The sequence below is a fragment of the Peromyscus maniculatus genome, chromosome 5, assembly GCF_049852395.1.
Source record: "Peromyscus maniculatus bairdii isolate BWxNUB_F1_BW_parent chromosome 5, HU_Pman_BW_mat_3.1, whole genome shotgun sequence".
Taxonomy (NCBI): Eukaryota; Metazoa; Chordata; class Mammalia; order Rodentia; family Cricetidae; genus Peromyscus; species Peromyscus maniculatus.
The window spans coordinates 115,244,003-115,259,150 of record NC_134856.1 but is presented as its reverse complement, the minus strand read 5'-3'; the positions used below and the strand labels follow the sequence as shown (position 1 = coordinate 115,259,150).

Below are 15,148 nucleotides of genomic sequence, written 5' to 3'. Positions count from 1 at the left end.
GAAGAGTTTCCGATTGGGACTGTTCTCTTTAGATTTGGGGCGGTTTGTATATTCATGACAGGATCAAATCTTAGAGGTTAAATCCAAGACTAACATGAAATTTGTTTATAATATATGCACCATGCTTATATTTTAAAATAGTTTTACACTCATTTACTAGTGTGTGTGTGTATGTGTGTGCGTGCGCACGCACACGTGCATGCACATGCATGGGTGCTCATGTGTGAAAGTCAGAAGACAGCTTGAGGGAGTCAGTTCTCTCTGTCTGCCATGTGAGATGGAGGTATCAAACAGCGCCCCACTCTGGGGGAGACCCTGCAGGACAGCAAGCCATTCCCATCACACAAAAGCTCAAGAGAGCCAGCCAGCCAATGGAGAGACAGAACAACCCACAGGTACGGGCTTGTGGAAGCAAATAACAAAGGAAGTAAAATGATAGAACTTTGGATGAAATGGAAATTTGTCTATGACTTGATATTAGATGATCTGTTAAGGAACTGTGTTTGATTGTTTATGTTTATGACAATAATATTGTGATGGGAAATTTTTCTAGAGATATTCTTGCTAAATATTTATAGATTCAGTGAGGAGCTCAGTGAGGTTTGCATGAAGTTAATGTAGGAGAGACACAGGGTAAGAATAATGAAGCAAACTTGTTCTGAGTAAATTATTAATATGGGATGTCATGGTGCCCTCACCCCCAGGGATCACAGTGAAGACCCACCCCATCCCCCCACCCCCCAGATGAGAACAGTACAGAATCTTACAGACACAATGTATTTTCCTGCACATGCACCACTATGATAAAGCTTAACTTGTAAAATAAGCTCCGTGGAGACTGTTAACAGCAATAATAAAACAGAACATTTATATTGTGCTGGTCAGTTTTTGTCGTCGTTACACAAATTAGAGTTACCTCAAGTAGGTGCCTCCATCAGATTGCCCCGTGGGCGAGTATGTGTAACACTTCCTTGATTAATGATTGGTGTGGGAGGCCCCAGCTCACTGGGTTGGTGTCACCCCTAGGCGGGTGGTCATGGGTTCTTTAAGAAGGCAAACTGAGTAAGCCAGGGGAACAAGTCAGTGCACAGCATTTCTCCATGGTCACTGCCTCCGGGTTCCTGCTTCAGTTCCTGCCCTGACTTCCCTCAGTGATGGCTGACATGGAAGTGTGAGAAAAAAATAAAGCCTTTTCTCCCCAAGTTGGACATGATGTTTTATTACAGCAACAGAAAAGCAAATAAGGATATTTATTAATGTACTATAATTAAAGTGATTTAAAAGTTTACTTCTGGAATTTTCCATTTATGGCTTCCAGACCACAGTTGAATGCGGAAATCCTAAGAAAGTGAAATGGTACATGGAGGGACACCTGTGTGACACTCTTCTGTTAGCGATGCCTTGGTAAGCATACGTTTTCAAATGAACTAAATGTGGGTATCAATGAAAGAGGACATAACACCTGTGCTCATTCAGGTGGATTCAGCTGGGTCTACCCACACATTTTCTCCCTTTATCACAGACTCAGGGCACAAGGATCTGTCTGTGTCTGCTGCACCCTTCCCAAACAATAAGAACCGTAAACCCTGAATTAACTTGTCGTAACGGTTGTGCTTCTTTTATGTTGAATTCAAAATCCTATACCATTGCTACAACTGCTACTTTTTTGATAGTGATGTGAGCTAAGGGCTTTTCCAAGCACAATGAATGCAAAGCAGCATAATTATAGGCCTTTAAGTGAGCACACATCTTGCCAGTTTAATGGGAATTTGCATCGTATTTAGTGCTCAGCAAGCCATACACGGGCTGAGTATGCATAGCATCTTCAGTGTCGTTCTTACAGACGGAGGAGAGGGAAACATCCCAGTCTGTGCGGCTGTTAATTGGCAGAAGGGGCCAAATCCATATTCTTTGGCTTGCTGTTGAATATGTTCAATAGTGTTTCTCTAAATAATGATGTTTCATTGAAGACTGACGTTTTAGTTGCAGTAAAATAAAAATATACTTTGTAGTAAGTTAGATTAAAATGCAAATGATAAAATTTAAATTAAACACCTGATTCACTGGGAGTTGGGTGTCCATGTGTATGTGTGTGTGTGTGTGTGTGTGTGTGTGTGTGTGTGTGTGTGTGTCTGTGGTGTGTTGTGTATGTGGTGTGGTATGTGTGTCTGTGGTATGTGTGCGTGTGGTGTGTATGTGTGTTGTGTGGTGTGGTGTGTGTGTGTGTGTCTGTGAGATGTGCTTGTAGAGGTCAGAGGTCAATAACCAGTAACTTTCTCATTCTCCACTTGATTTTTTGAGACAGGGGCTCTCACTGAACAAAGAGTTCATGGGTTCAGCTGGGCTGTCCGGCCATCGAGTCCCAGGGATCTCCTGTTTCTACCTCCCCAGTGCTGAGGTGATAGGCACACACCATCACTGTGCCTAGCATTATCTTAATGTGGGTGCTAGGGACTGAACTCAGGTCCTCACGTTCACACAGCTCGCTCTTTACAGGTGGGGCCATCTTCCCAGCAACAGCTGGTTTATTTAAAAAGAATCTTTCCTTTTCTTTCTAAAACTGTGATTCATAGTTTTCTCATAAATTTTAAATGCTCTCAACAGTTTCAGAACAAAGTTAGACTCTGAAGTAGTGGAGATGAACTTTCCACTGGGAAGGCAGATGGTGGCTGTTGGCATATCACTCAGGGAAAATGTGTTTCCTCCAGTCCTAACCTCCAAGGGTCTGGTTCTGTCATCCTGTCACCTCTTTCTGTTCTCCAGATTTCATTCCTGATGAAGTTCATCTGCATGGGATTCTGAAAGCTTATTGCACTACAAAATGCACAAAGATTAAAGAAAAATGGTACCAGAAACTCTGCCATAGAAAACAGAATCCCAACTTGTCAGCACAGATGCCTCTGGAGTCGCTGCTTATCGCTTTCTCTAGGCTAGACACTGCCTTGCAGGGTTTTTCTTTAACAATAATGGACAATCAAAAAGGGATCAAAACCAAGACAATAAACCAAGCCTTCAACAGGGAGGTGTCTAAAGGAAATTCAGCAGGTATTGTAAAGGTAGCAAGAGGCGGAAAGGCAAATGAAGGTTTGGAGAAAGATGGGGCAGCTGGGATGAATCACTAGAAAGCTGAAGACACACAGGGAAGTCAAATCTATTACAGAGAGTGTAAGAGACATTCTCCAAAGAGAATCAATGAAGTGATGGGCAAAATGTCTGCCGGCAAGGAACAGGCAACCAGTGTTTGATTAAATACTAAAGTTACTTAACTATTTCACATCACATCCAGGTTTGGTACAGGAACTCATAAGCACTGCCCTTCCCACCATCGTCCTTTATGAGCAGGACTTTGATGATCCTGCTTGTTTCTCTATGTTGCAAAATGACTGCCAGCACTCCAGCCATTAAACCCACATTCAAGATAAAAATCATCGGGAAGGAACAGCACCAGCCATAACTATTTGTTTTTAATAAGGAGCAAAGACATCCGTAGAAATCTCTCTGGCCCTGTTTGTTTATGTCTCAGGGGCTGCATCACCTCTAGGTACAGGAGGAACTAGGAAAACTAGGACTTGTAGTTTCCTATGAGCAGGGCAGACAGTGGAGAAAGGTTGGCAGAGAGTGATGATGAGCTTGGACACCACAGTGACACGGCATCTGTTGTTTACAAAGTCAAACAACTGCAGCATTGGAGGAGTGGAATTCCCTGAATACACAGGCTGCAGAAAACCATATCCTCATTCTGTGAAGAGTTCTTATGAATCAGGAAGAAAAAAAACCCGGGAAGTTATGAAAAGCCTACAAATCCTGAAAGGCAGTTTACATAAATAACCATTCAACAGACAAAATGCAATTTGCATACATACCATTGTCACTGGTCTTGGAAAGTAAACTAGGCCCAGAACGCTCAGTGTTGTCAGCCTGAGGTGACAGCATTACCACATGTCTGCTGGTGTTGAGTGAAGAACCTTGAAGAGAAGGTTGGCTTGGCACAGCAACTCCAACACTAAGAATGAGCCCAGTAAGATAATTAGGGGGCTGTTTTAGGTTTCTATTGCTGTGAGGAGACACCGTAACCACAGCAACTCTTATAAAGGAAACATTTAATTGGGATGGCTCATTTGAAGTTTCAGAGGGTTAGTCCATTATCATCATGATGAGGAGCATGGTGATATGCAGGCAGATTTGCTGAAGGAGTAGCTGAGAGTCCTACATCTTGCAGACAACAGGGAGTCAACTTAGACACTGGACAGTATCCTGAGCATAGGAGAACTCAAAACCCACCCCCACGTGACACACTACCTCCAATAAGGCAGATATCACTCCAATAAGGTCACATCTCTAAACAGTGCCATTCCCTATGAGCTTATGGGGACCAATTACATTCAAACTACCGCAGGATCGTACAAAGACACACCGAGATGCTTAACCAAGCATTGTATAGAATAGTTGACAAAATCAGTTAACTTCTCATTGAAAATAAGGTTAACAGTCTGGTGAGAAGGCTCGGTGGGCTAAAACCTGGCACCCCAAGTTCAGATCCCTGGAACCCTGGTGAAAGCTGAATGCAAGAATGCAAACCCTACTGCAGTCTCAGTGTAGAGAGGGAAATGGGAAGCAGAGGCAAATGAATTTCCAGAAGTCAAGATCCAGCTAGCCTGCCTTACACACAGCTAAAGGACCCTACCTCAAAAAGTGTGCTAACATCTGAAGAGTGTTCTCTGAACTCCTTGAGCCTTACATACATCCACACTCACACACATGAACAAGTACACATACACAAACACACACACACACACACAAAACTACACAACTCATACACAAACAAGTACACACACTCACCACAAATCACACACACAAACACATATTTTACACACACACACTCTCTCTCTCTCTCTCTCTCTCTCTCTCACACACACACACACACACACACACACACACACCACTTCTGTTCTACCTCTGGATATGGAGAGGCAACAAGAAACATCCTTAAGTGGTAAAAGCTATTTATTAAAATAGCAAATGTGTGGTACTCACATATGGAAATATTTTTTGAAATGAAATAAGCTTTACATGTCTGTTGTCCAGGAGCTGGTGAGACAGCTCGACAGGTAAGAGCACTTTCTGCTCTTCAGAGAACCTGGGCTCAGTTCCCAGCATCCACATATTGGCTAACAACCATCTGAAATCCCAGTTCTAGGAGGTTCAATGCCCCCTTCTGGCCTCCACTGGCACTGCATGTAGGTGGCACACAGATACACATGCATGCAATACATTTTTTCCTTTTAATTCTACTTTGTTTGTTTGTTTTGTTTTGTTTTTCAAGACAGGGCTTCTCTGTGTAGCTTTGCGCCTTTCCTAAATTTCACTCTGTAGACCAGGCTGGCCTCGAACTCACAAAGATCTGCCTGCTTCTGCCTCCCAAGTGCTGGGATTAAAGGCGTGTGCCGCCGCCGCCGCTGCCGCCACCACTACCACCACCCGGCTAATTCTACTTTCTAGATCTTACTCTAAGTGGCTCCTAGGTGGGTATTTCTTTTGTACACCTCCATGTTTTCCAAACTTTCTTCTTTAAACACACTTCTTTTTGTTTATTGATGCAAAATTACTAACAGTTGGGCACACAGCTAAGTAAGTTCTGACAAATGGCATCCTCCTGGGTCACCTGACTAGAATTAAATCCCTTTGTGTGGCCATTCCTCTGGCCAGGCTCCCTCCAGCCTGCCACAGATCATTGTTTTAATTTTTAGAACGCTAAATATTCCGATGTGGGAAGATTCAAATGAGATCATCCAAACAGTCTTCAGGTTCAGTAAGTGCGACTGAAAAATACTTCTAGAGTAGAATGAGCTGTTTGTTGTATTAATGAACAATTTAAAGATCCATTGTTCCGCATCAAATTCACTCACTAATTTCTTTTACTGCTCCAGTGGTTAAATATGTTTGCATACAATTCTGATGCTGTTTCCAGATATGATTCCAGGAAGGAGAAGACTTAAAACCAGGTTCTGGGCAAGGAGGAAGGAGACTCTGACCCCAGGGATTCTTCAAGGTGTACACAGCCCCAGCTCCTCCCCTGGCTCTACCCTCAGGCAGTGAGCGCTTCTGCTGCAGCTGATGAGAGACAGACCTGACCCTGTCCACAGCATGAGGCAGCTTTCTACTTACTAGGTTTATTACTGATACCTAGTAACTAGGCTATTTGTGGGTGCTTGGTGTATTAGGAACCCTCCAAATTTTGCTAGCTGTTTACAATGTATAATGAATTGTTGTCGGCCGTCTTTGCCAGAATGGAGCCTGCACTGTCCGGTGAGAATGGAGACATCAGCCTAGAGGGCCTTGTGGGAGTGCAAAGTTGTATGGATGCTTCTAGCTCTGCATCCCCTGCTGGGTGGCTTTATCACAATGCCAGTGTCTGCAATGAAAGCCAGGGATGCAGGGAGAGTGAAGGTACCCTGTGAGAATGCTTGTCACTGAGCACAGAGCTGGGGCACGTGGCTAACACTGCCAGTGGTACATTTGGCCTGGACCACACAGCTCCTGGGCTGGGGAGACAAGGAGGCCCTGAGGAAGGCACTGGGTCCTGGGCGGGCTGGCCTGGCAAAGCCTCTGTCACTTACATGCATGCAGGCATACAGCCCCCCGCCCCCCAGATGGCCACTAATCTCACCTGGGCCAGTGACCCCTGCTGTGGTGAGGGGCTAAGGAGAAGTGGCATGCAGCCACCCTAGAAAGAAATGCATAAGATCTCCAAGCTGGGAGACTCACCCCGCCAGGTTACCTTCAGTGTGCCCAAGATCCTCACGTGTTCAAGGCCCTGACTATGCATCTTACATCTCACACACAAGTCCTTGTTGTGAAATAACTCTTTGCGTGGAGCCTAGAAGTGACTTCTTTCACACTCGAACCCATTTCTAGCTGACTTACACTGTCTGCTACAGAGTGGAGACAGCTGTTAGACTGGAATGTTGAGGCAATCCTGGCTAGAAGAGTCTACATATGCTTAGTACAGAGTTGCTTAAAAAATAAGAGACAGGTGTGATGACGTGTGCTTGGAATCTTAACAACAGGGAGGCAGGAGATTGGACAGTTGGAGGCCGGTTGGGATACATAGTGAGACCGTGTCTCAGATAAAGCTCTTGGCTCTAAAAGCCCTAACTTTTCATTGATTGATGGCATTAAACCAGGGAAGGGGGGAGCATTGGGTTGCTGTTGTGACAATCCTGGGAAACATAAGCTGACTCCAGGCTTAACTGGAACACTTTGGTTTGAGGGGAGCCCCTGCTTTCCATACGTTTCACTGTTAAACTGAGGGGAGCCCCTGTGTTTTGGGGGGCTGGGTATTCAGTTGCAGCCTCCATTTCCATCCCCTAGAGGCTCCATTTGCTGTTTGGTTGTGTCTGTGTGGTGCAGACTCCTTCCATTCTTATGCTCTCTTCCCAGGTGTGGCCATCACGTTTTTGATACCTAGATGTGCTGTTAATGACCTCCAAGAGTCACTCAGCTCAGTTTGGAATGTGTTTCTGCCTTATAGAAGAGCTCACCTGAGCCTGGACTGAGCCATGAGAGTTAGGGTCATCTCTCACAAACATGGAGTATTCCCTGACCCACAGGTCTCAACAGGGCTCAGCACCTGCCTGCCTTCCCAGGCATGTGTGGGTGGGGAGCAGGCAAGAGCCCTACTCTCTGTCTCACCTTCTTGACTGAGGAACTTCACACCAGAGCTCTGAAATGCTCCCCTGTCCTGCTCATCGCGTAGCCATCTGCTCTCTGGACTAGGGGGTGGGGAGGGGTGGGGCTCCAGTGTGAGATCTGGGACATTCACACTGATAGCTACAGGCAGGGCTGTGAAATTCTGGAGTCAACTCTCCTTCCTCAGGTCTAATAACACAGGCTGTCTGCTGAAACAGAAGCAGTGTTTAGGAAGCTCTGACTATGTACCACACATGCTACTGAGTTTACTTCCACCATGTCCCTAACCTGAAAACAGCAATACATGTTCTGAAGGGTGATCGTGAGACCAACGGAATCTCATGCCTTTTTATTGCCCACTATTTCCTCCATTAAGCCTTGACCTTTAATAGACTTGAGCACCCTTGTACCCATTTCTTCATCCCAGACCTTCTCTTCTGTGCACACAATCTGGACACCCTCTGCACCTCATCCTGACTTTAAGATCAAATGGATCCCTCAGTAGCCACGTGCAGAAGACCAAAATGGAATCTCTATTTCTCACTCATCCAACAATCAACTTCAAATAAAAGGCCTGAAACTCTGTGAGACAATTCAGAAGGTGTTCAAGATACTGGCATGGACAGTGATTCTGGAATATAACTCCAAGGGACAGAAAACAAAAGCAAAAGTTGACAAATGGGATTATATCAAGCTACAAGCCACACAGCAAAAGAAACAATGAACAAGACAGACAAGTCCAGAATGGGAGAAAATATTTACTAATTATTCATCGGATGAAGGATTAATATCAGAAATATATAAGGACCTCAGAAACTGAAAGAAAAAGCCCCGAAGCAATCCAGTCTTAAGATGAGCAAATGATCAGAACAGATATTTCTTAAATAAATGTAAACAGCAGTGGACACATGCTAAAGTGCTCAGTGCTGCCATCATTTGGTGCAGACCAAAGCTACAAGGAGATACTTCTTAACCCAGCTAAAAGACAAAACTTTTTTTCTTAATTTAGGATATTGGTGAGGATGAGGACAAGGGGGGACTTCCATACGCTGTTGGTGGCAACAAAAACTTGTGCAGCCATAGTGGAGAGCAGTATGGAGGCTCCTCAAAATGCTAAAAATAAAATTACCATAGGGTCCAGCTATCCCACTCCTTGGGAAAAAAGGAAGCAAAATTGACAAAGAGTTACGGGCATAGGCAGGTGTAAGGCAGAACTGTTCACGGTAGTCAAGATGTGAAATCAACTTACTGCTCACAAACAGAGGAATAGATGAAAGTACACACACACACACACACACACACACACACACACACACACACACACCACTGTACACACACAACAGAATGCTATTCAGACATGAAGAAAAATAAAATCTGGCCATTTGTAGCAACATGGATGGAACTGGAGGACAGTGTGTTAAACGAAATAAGCCAGACACAGAAAGACAGGCAGCATGAGCTCTTTCTCCTATGTAGAAACAAAGAAAAGAAAAATTGACCTGAAAGCAAAATACTGATTATGAGAAATGGAGAAGGTTGGATTTAATCAGTGCATGCTATCTGCATGTGTAGAAATACCCCATTGGGCCCCGTTAATATGACAACTAATGTAAGTGAATCAAAAGTAAAGAAAATAGTTATAAGCAGAGAGAAGTCAGCGGAGAGGCTGTGCGCAGGGCTCAGCTCTCCTCTGCTAGCTTTCGTAGCTACTGCTACACAGTTTCAGGAGCAATATGAAGGCTGAAGCTGTCCTCAGCCATGTCCTTTAGGGCACATGACCAGATGGCTCTCCTGCACTTCACTAGCACCCAGCACTAGGGCTCTGAAAGAGAGAGGGTTGTTCCAGGGGGGGCCTTCAGCCTCTAGCCGCTGCCGGCCCTCATCCCAAGGCTAGAGTGAGTGAGGGACCTCAGTTATGACAATTTCATCCAGCTAGCTGTATGCATCCCTACAAGCACTGAAGTCATTTCATTTATTGTAAACACAATCTAGCCATGAGAACAACTAGATTTTTTGTTTGTTTGTTTGTTTGTTTGTTTGTTTTTTTGGTTTTTCGAGACAGGGTTTCTCTGTGTAGCTTTGCGCCTTTCCTGGAGCTCACTTGGTAGCCCAGGCTGGCCTCGAACTCACAGAGATCTGCCTGGCTCTGCCTCCCGAGTGCTAGGATTAAAGGCGTGCGCCGCCGTGGCGGCGCCGCCGCCGCCACCACCACCACCCGGCACGAGAACAACTAGATTTTATTTTTAAAAATTGCACAGACTTTATTGTAAAGAAATTCAAAATATAAAAAGCTGAAATCATCATAATGCCTTACGAAGCAACATCTTGACTCCTGGGGCATCTTCACTGCAGAATTCTTTCTGGCTTAAAATCCGTCAGAGGGATTAATAGCAAGAAAAACCTCATTTATTCTGGTGGAGTTTAAACAGTTCTGCGGAACAGTGGGAATTCTCTGAAAAGATGTCCCAGCAGTCACCCAACTCAGTTACAGACCCTACTTCAAAAATGACAATCAGAAATGAAGCGACAAAACCCCAACTTCCCTCTGTCTGTCCCCCATCCTGGGCTTTGTGTACGAGGATTGGTGAAAGGGTTCTATGACCACAGTAATTTTCACAAGCTACAGACAGTCCATGCTGCCCAGCTTTTACTGTTGTGACAAAGTACTGTGATAAAGAACTGCAAGATTCATTTTGTCTTGTGGTTGCAAGATTCCCGAAAGTTGCTTGCATCCATCTACCATTTCTCAGGTACCATTATATTCCTTCTCAGGTCTATGATGGGATTGAAGACTAGCAGTTATAGTTACAACTTAGCATATATATATATACATACATATATACACACACATATATATACATATATATATATACATATATAATATCTTAGAACATATTAAGTATTAGATTCATGTTCTTTAGGATAGGACACCTTTTGGAATGATCTTTGTAACATACCATTTATCTACGCTCTAGATTTCTCTGGATTTTAGTATGTGTTTCTTGCTTGATATTGTTCGCATTGATTGTAGTTCCATCTTATCTAGGTCATTATCCATCATTACTCCTGGACAATATTTGATAACCATTCCTTTGTATATAGTCTTGTATCAAGTTAGAACCTTCTTATTTAGACAAAAGGGGAGATGTAGTAGGTAGCCATTCCAGCTTTGGTCTGGAAGTTGCAACCCCCATTGAGGCTTCGGTAACTATTACACCTACAAGGCGGGGCCAAGAGAGGGCCCTGAAGACCTGAGATCTGGATGCGCTGCCCTCTCTTGTTTCCTGGACCCTGGACACTAGAGGTAGACCTAACAGAGTTCTCCAGAGAGCACCACCTGACTGTGCTACATCTTCCCCAGACCCTGTAGCCTATCCCTTCATTTGTGAGTTACCCCACAAAATAAACCTCCTTTTTAACTATGTGGAGTTGCCTTAATAATTTCACTAATAGAGTCCCAGTATCCCTACTTCATGGCACACATCAAACAGGTGACGTAACTTTTCTCCAGCAGGTCAACCTGCTAAAGGTTTTACCACATCCCAGTAGTGCCACTGGCTGGGTCCCAGGCCTTTGGTATATTTTCTCTGTGGGGCACTCAAGATCCAAAGTATAACACAATCTGACATTGTCTGTTCCATGGATGAGAATGTTGAAGAACCATGAGATTGCCCTTATTGAATAGCTTTTTCCTTTAAATTGAAATATGTCATCCAGATGGAGGCCCCATATGGCCTATTCACCTGCAAGTCTTGGCAGAGAGCTACAGGGTGCAGTTTTGTGGGTTCTCACCATGCTGGGATGGGTTTGGGAAGGATTGCAGCTGCCTTTGAAATACCCAAGTTCCCACATGTGACTGCAGTACACTCCCTGGTTCACTGAGCTAAACCTGGGTGAGATCATTTCTTTGGTCTGTCCTCTGTTGTCTCCCTGGGCTGAGTAGGTGGTTAGGAAATGCCTAAGAACAGCCCTGCTCAGGAGCTCAAAGAGAACTCACATACCCTATTCCCTATCTATCCACTTGCTGTGGATGATTGATTGATAAATAACATGCTGATTGGCCAGTAGCTAGGCAAGAAGTATAGGCGGGACGAAGAGGGAGGAGAATTCTGGGAAGTGGAAGACTGAGGCAGACAGACTCAACCAGCTTCCACAATGAGGAGAAGGATGTAAAGTACCAGTTAGCCACAAGCCATGTGGCAAGGTATAGATTTATAGAAATGGGTTAATTTAAGATATAAGTGTAGTGGGTAGCCATTCCAGCTTGGTTCTGGAAGTTCCAACCCCCATTGAGACTCTGGCAACTGCCCGGCTAGCTCAGTCGGTAGAGCATGAGACTCTTAATCTCAGGGTCGTGGGTTCGTGCCCCACGTTGGGCGCCAGATATTGGAGAAATTATTTTGGCCACTCCACGTAGTTAAAAGGATATTTATTTAATGGCGTAACTCACAAATTAAGTAATGGGTAGGTCGCAGGGTCTGGGGAAGATGTAACGCAGTCCAGCGGTGTTCTCCGGAGCTCTGCACAGTCAATCTGCACCGGTCAGCGTCCCGGCACCGAGAGAGCGCCCAGAGAGAGCGCTGACCCATCCAGCTCTCGGGTCCCCCGGCGCCTCCCCTCGCCCCGCCTCGTAGGCGTGACAGTTGCCAGAGTCTCAATGGGGGTTGGAACTTCCAGAACCAAGCTGGAATGGCTACCCACTACATATAAGAACAGATAGCAAGAAGCCTGCCATGGCCATACAGTTTATAAATAATATAAGTCTCTGTGTGTTTACTTGGGTTGGGTCTGAGCCGCTGCGGGACTGGTGGGTGAAAGAGATTTGTCCTGACCTTGGGTCAGGCAGGACCAGGAAAACTTTAGCAACACCCACTACTGAAGGCTGGATTGCATCAGTCATGCAATCCACATGTGTGAAGATATTCTACTGAGACCCATTAATATGTACAGTTAACATAAATGAATCAAAAAGAAAATAAAATAATTATAAACAGAGAAATGCTGGTCTTCTATATGTCTGGGGAGAGCATGGAAGTAAATTAAGTACATGCATATTTTTAAAAAATTAGCAACTTATCCATCAGAATTAAAGATAGGATCATTAAAAATACAAGTTTCACCAACATGTCATTTTGGAGTAGCAACCACAGAGTTTAAAAGTTCCAAAAGTATTATTTTCTAAAGATACATTTAATTCAATTTTAAAAGATTTATCTATTTATTTATATGTATGTGTGTACACATGTGTGGGCATGTGCACATATCTGTGAGAGAGGCCGGAGATGGTCTTGAATGGCCTCTTCTAATACTCGCCGCCTTTTCCACTGAATCTGAGGCTCCTGTTTTCTCAGCCAGGCTGGAAGCCAGCAAACTCCAGTAACCCTCCTGCCCCCTACCTCCTGAGCTGGGGCTGGAGACGTGCACCAGATGCCCAATTTATTATGTGGGCACTGAGATCCCAAGTCTGGGCCTCATGATTGTGAAGCAAGTATCAGTGAGCCATCTCTCTGGTCCCACATTTAATATTTTTACATATATACAGTTCAGTACAGGAGTTCATATGGCATATACTTTAATAATCGATGGAAACACGTTGAAATTCAGACCAAGAATTTGTGGATATGAATTTCAAAAATTCTAGTTGGTTTTTTGTTCTTATTTTTGTGTGTGTGTGTTTCTCTTAAGTATTTTTTTAGCCATTTTCCCTCTCCTGAGAGTATTTGTATACTTAATTTGTTTAATAGGTTACTTTGATAATTAAGAATAGAAAGAAAAATGTCAAATTATCTCCTAGCCAAATTATCAAAAATTCAGAATTAGTGTAATTTTACTCTGTTTACACTGACTGTGGGAAAAGAGGAAGCAGCTGTATCTCCCTCTCTCCCTCCTCCCCTCGTTCTTTCCCTCCCTCTTCCCCCAACCCTGCACGCATACACACACACACACACACACACACACACACACACACACACACACACACACTTGAGCCTCTCAATATTAGTCCATCTGTATCATTCTGTTTCATTGATTTCATGTGATCCTGTGAAAGGAGTATTTTAAAAGTTGGTGAGTGATCTATCACCAGCCTATTGCTCTAGAACGGTGGTTCTCAACCTTCCTAAGGCTGCAACACTTTAATACAGTTCTTCATGTTATGGTGATCTCCAACCATAAAATTAGTTTTGTTGCTACATCATAGCTGTAATTTTGCTACTATTTTGTAATTGTAATGTAAATATCTGATATGCTGGGTATCTGATATGTGATCCCTATGAAAGGGTCATTGTGACCCACAGGTTGCGAACCACTACTCTAGGATGGTCAGATTGGGCTAGGGACATACATAGCTCAGGGGTAAAGTACTTGCCTTGCTATGCCAGGAACAACTTGTCAACCCCACCCCAGGGGTCAGAGTGGTGGATTAGGAAGTAACCGAAAGAGAGAAGCAAGAATTTAAACACCCATAGGATTTCAGACAAGCTCAGGGTGCTTGTCTATGCTCTGACAACATGACATTCCCAGTTACTAGAGGATGATAGAGACAGATTCTCCTGCCTGGATCAAAGGATGGTATTCCCTCTATGTTATGAGTCAAGGTAGCACAAGAAATAGATGTGGAAAAAACCTTGTATCCTAACACTTTCTCAGGAGTATCTCTCTGGGTGATAATTAAGCTCGCATCTTTGGATCAAAAGAGAAAGGATTTTCATCACTGTCCAACCTCCTTTTGAACTTCTTTTGTGTCAGCCCTTGCATTCCTTGTTTCAAGCATCACCAGGATGTTTCTAAAGAATTGCCTGCACTGTTGAACTAAAGACCATTATTCTGCAGTGTGTAACCTACCAAATAGCTCTATAGAATTTTCTGTCACTGAGGGAATTTCTTAAGGCATATATTTCAAGTTAGACACAGCAGGGGGAGAGCTACATGACTCTGGTTTTCACCTGTGGTGACATTAATGATCATGGTAATTGGAATTTGACAGAACAGCCCCTGCTTCCCATGGCCCCTGGGGGCTTTACATCACAGGGAAAGTCACCTTCTGCTTTGGTGTTAATGGTGTTGATATGTGTGCTGCCATGAGCTGTGGATAATACACGAGAAAGCAGCTGTGTTTTCTGGCCAGCTAGAAAAGGGACTCACAATAAACCCTCTGCGGTGGCATCCTGAGTACTCATACCTCTCACAGTACTCCTCATGACTAACTTCCCACTCAGCAGGAGCCGAGCCAGGAAGTCTGTGTGTACTTCCACAGCAGATTGGGCTGAGGTGTAGCCTAGTGGTAGGGTGCTTGTCTAGCAGGCACAAAGCTCTGGGTCGTAGCCCCAGAACAACAAGAAATCCACATTTAACCCACACAGATATTCCACAGTTCCTGTGTCTTCCCTCTCCAGCACAGTATAAGGTCCTAGGAAGTCAGTCATTGCTGGCATAAGGTTTCAAGAGACAACAAGGGGCC

At 44.2% G+C, this 15,148-nt stretch overlaps 1 non-coding gene across 1 annotated transcript; it reads left to right on the top strand.

Annotated features, from left to right (window-relative positions):
* The first annotated feature begins 11,995 nt into the window (after window positions 1–11,995).
* Window positions 11,996–12,068, top strand: Trnak-cuu (transfer RNA lysine (anticodon CUU)). Its single transcript has one exon. It is a non-coding gene; the product is annotated as a tRNA-Lys (tRNA).
* Window positions 12,069–15,148: the final 3,080 nt, after the last annotated feature.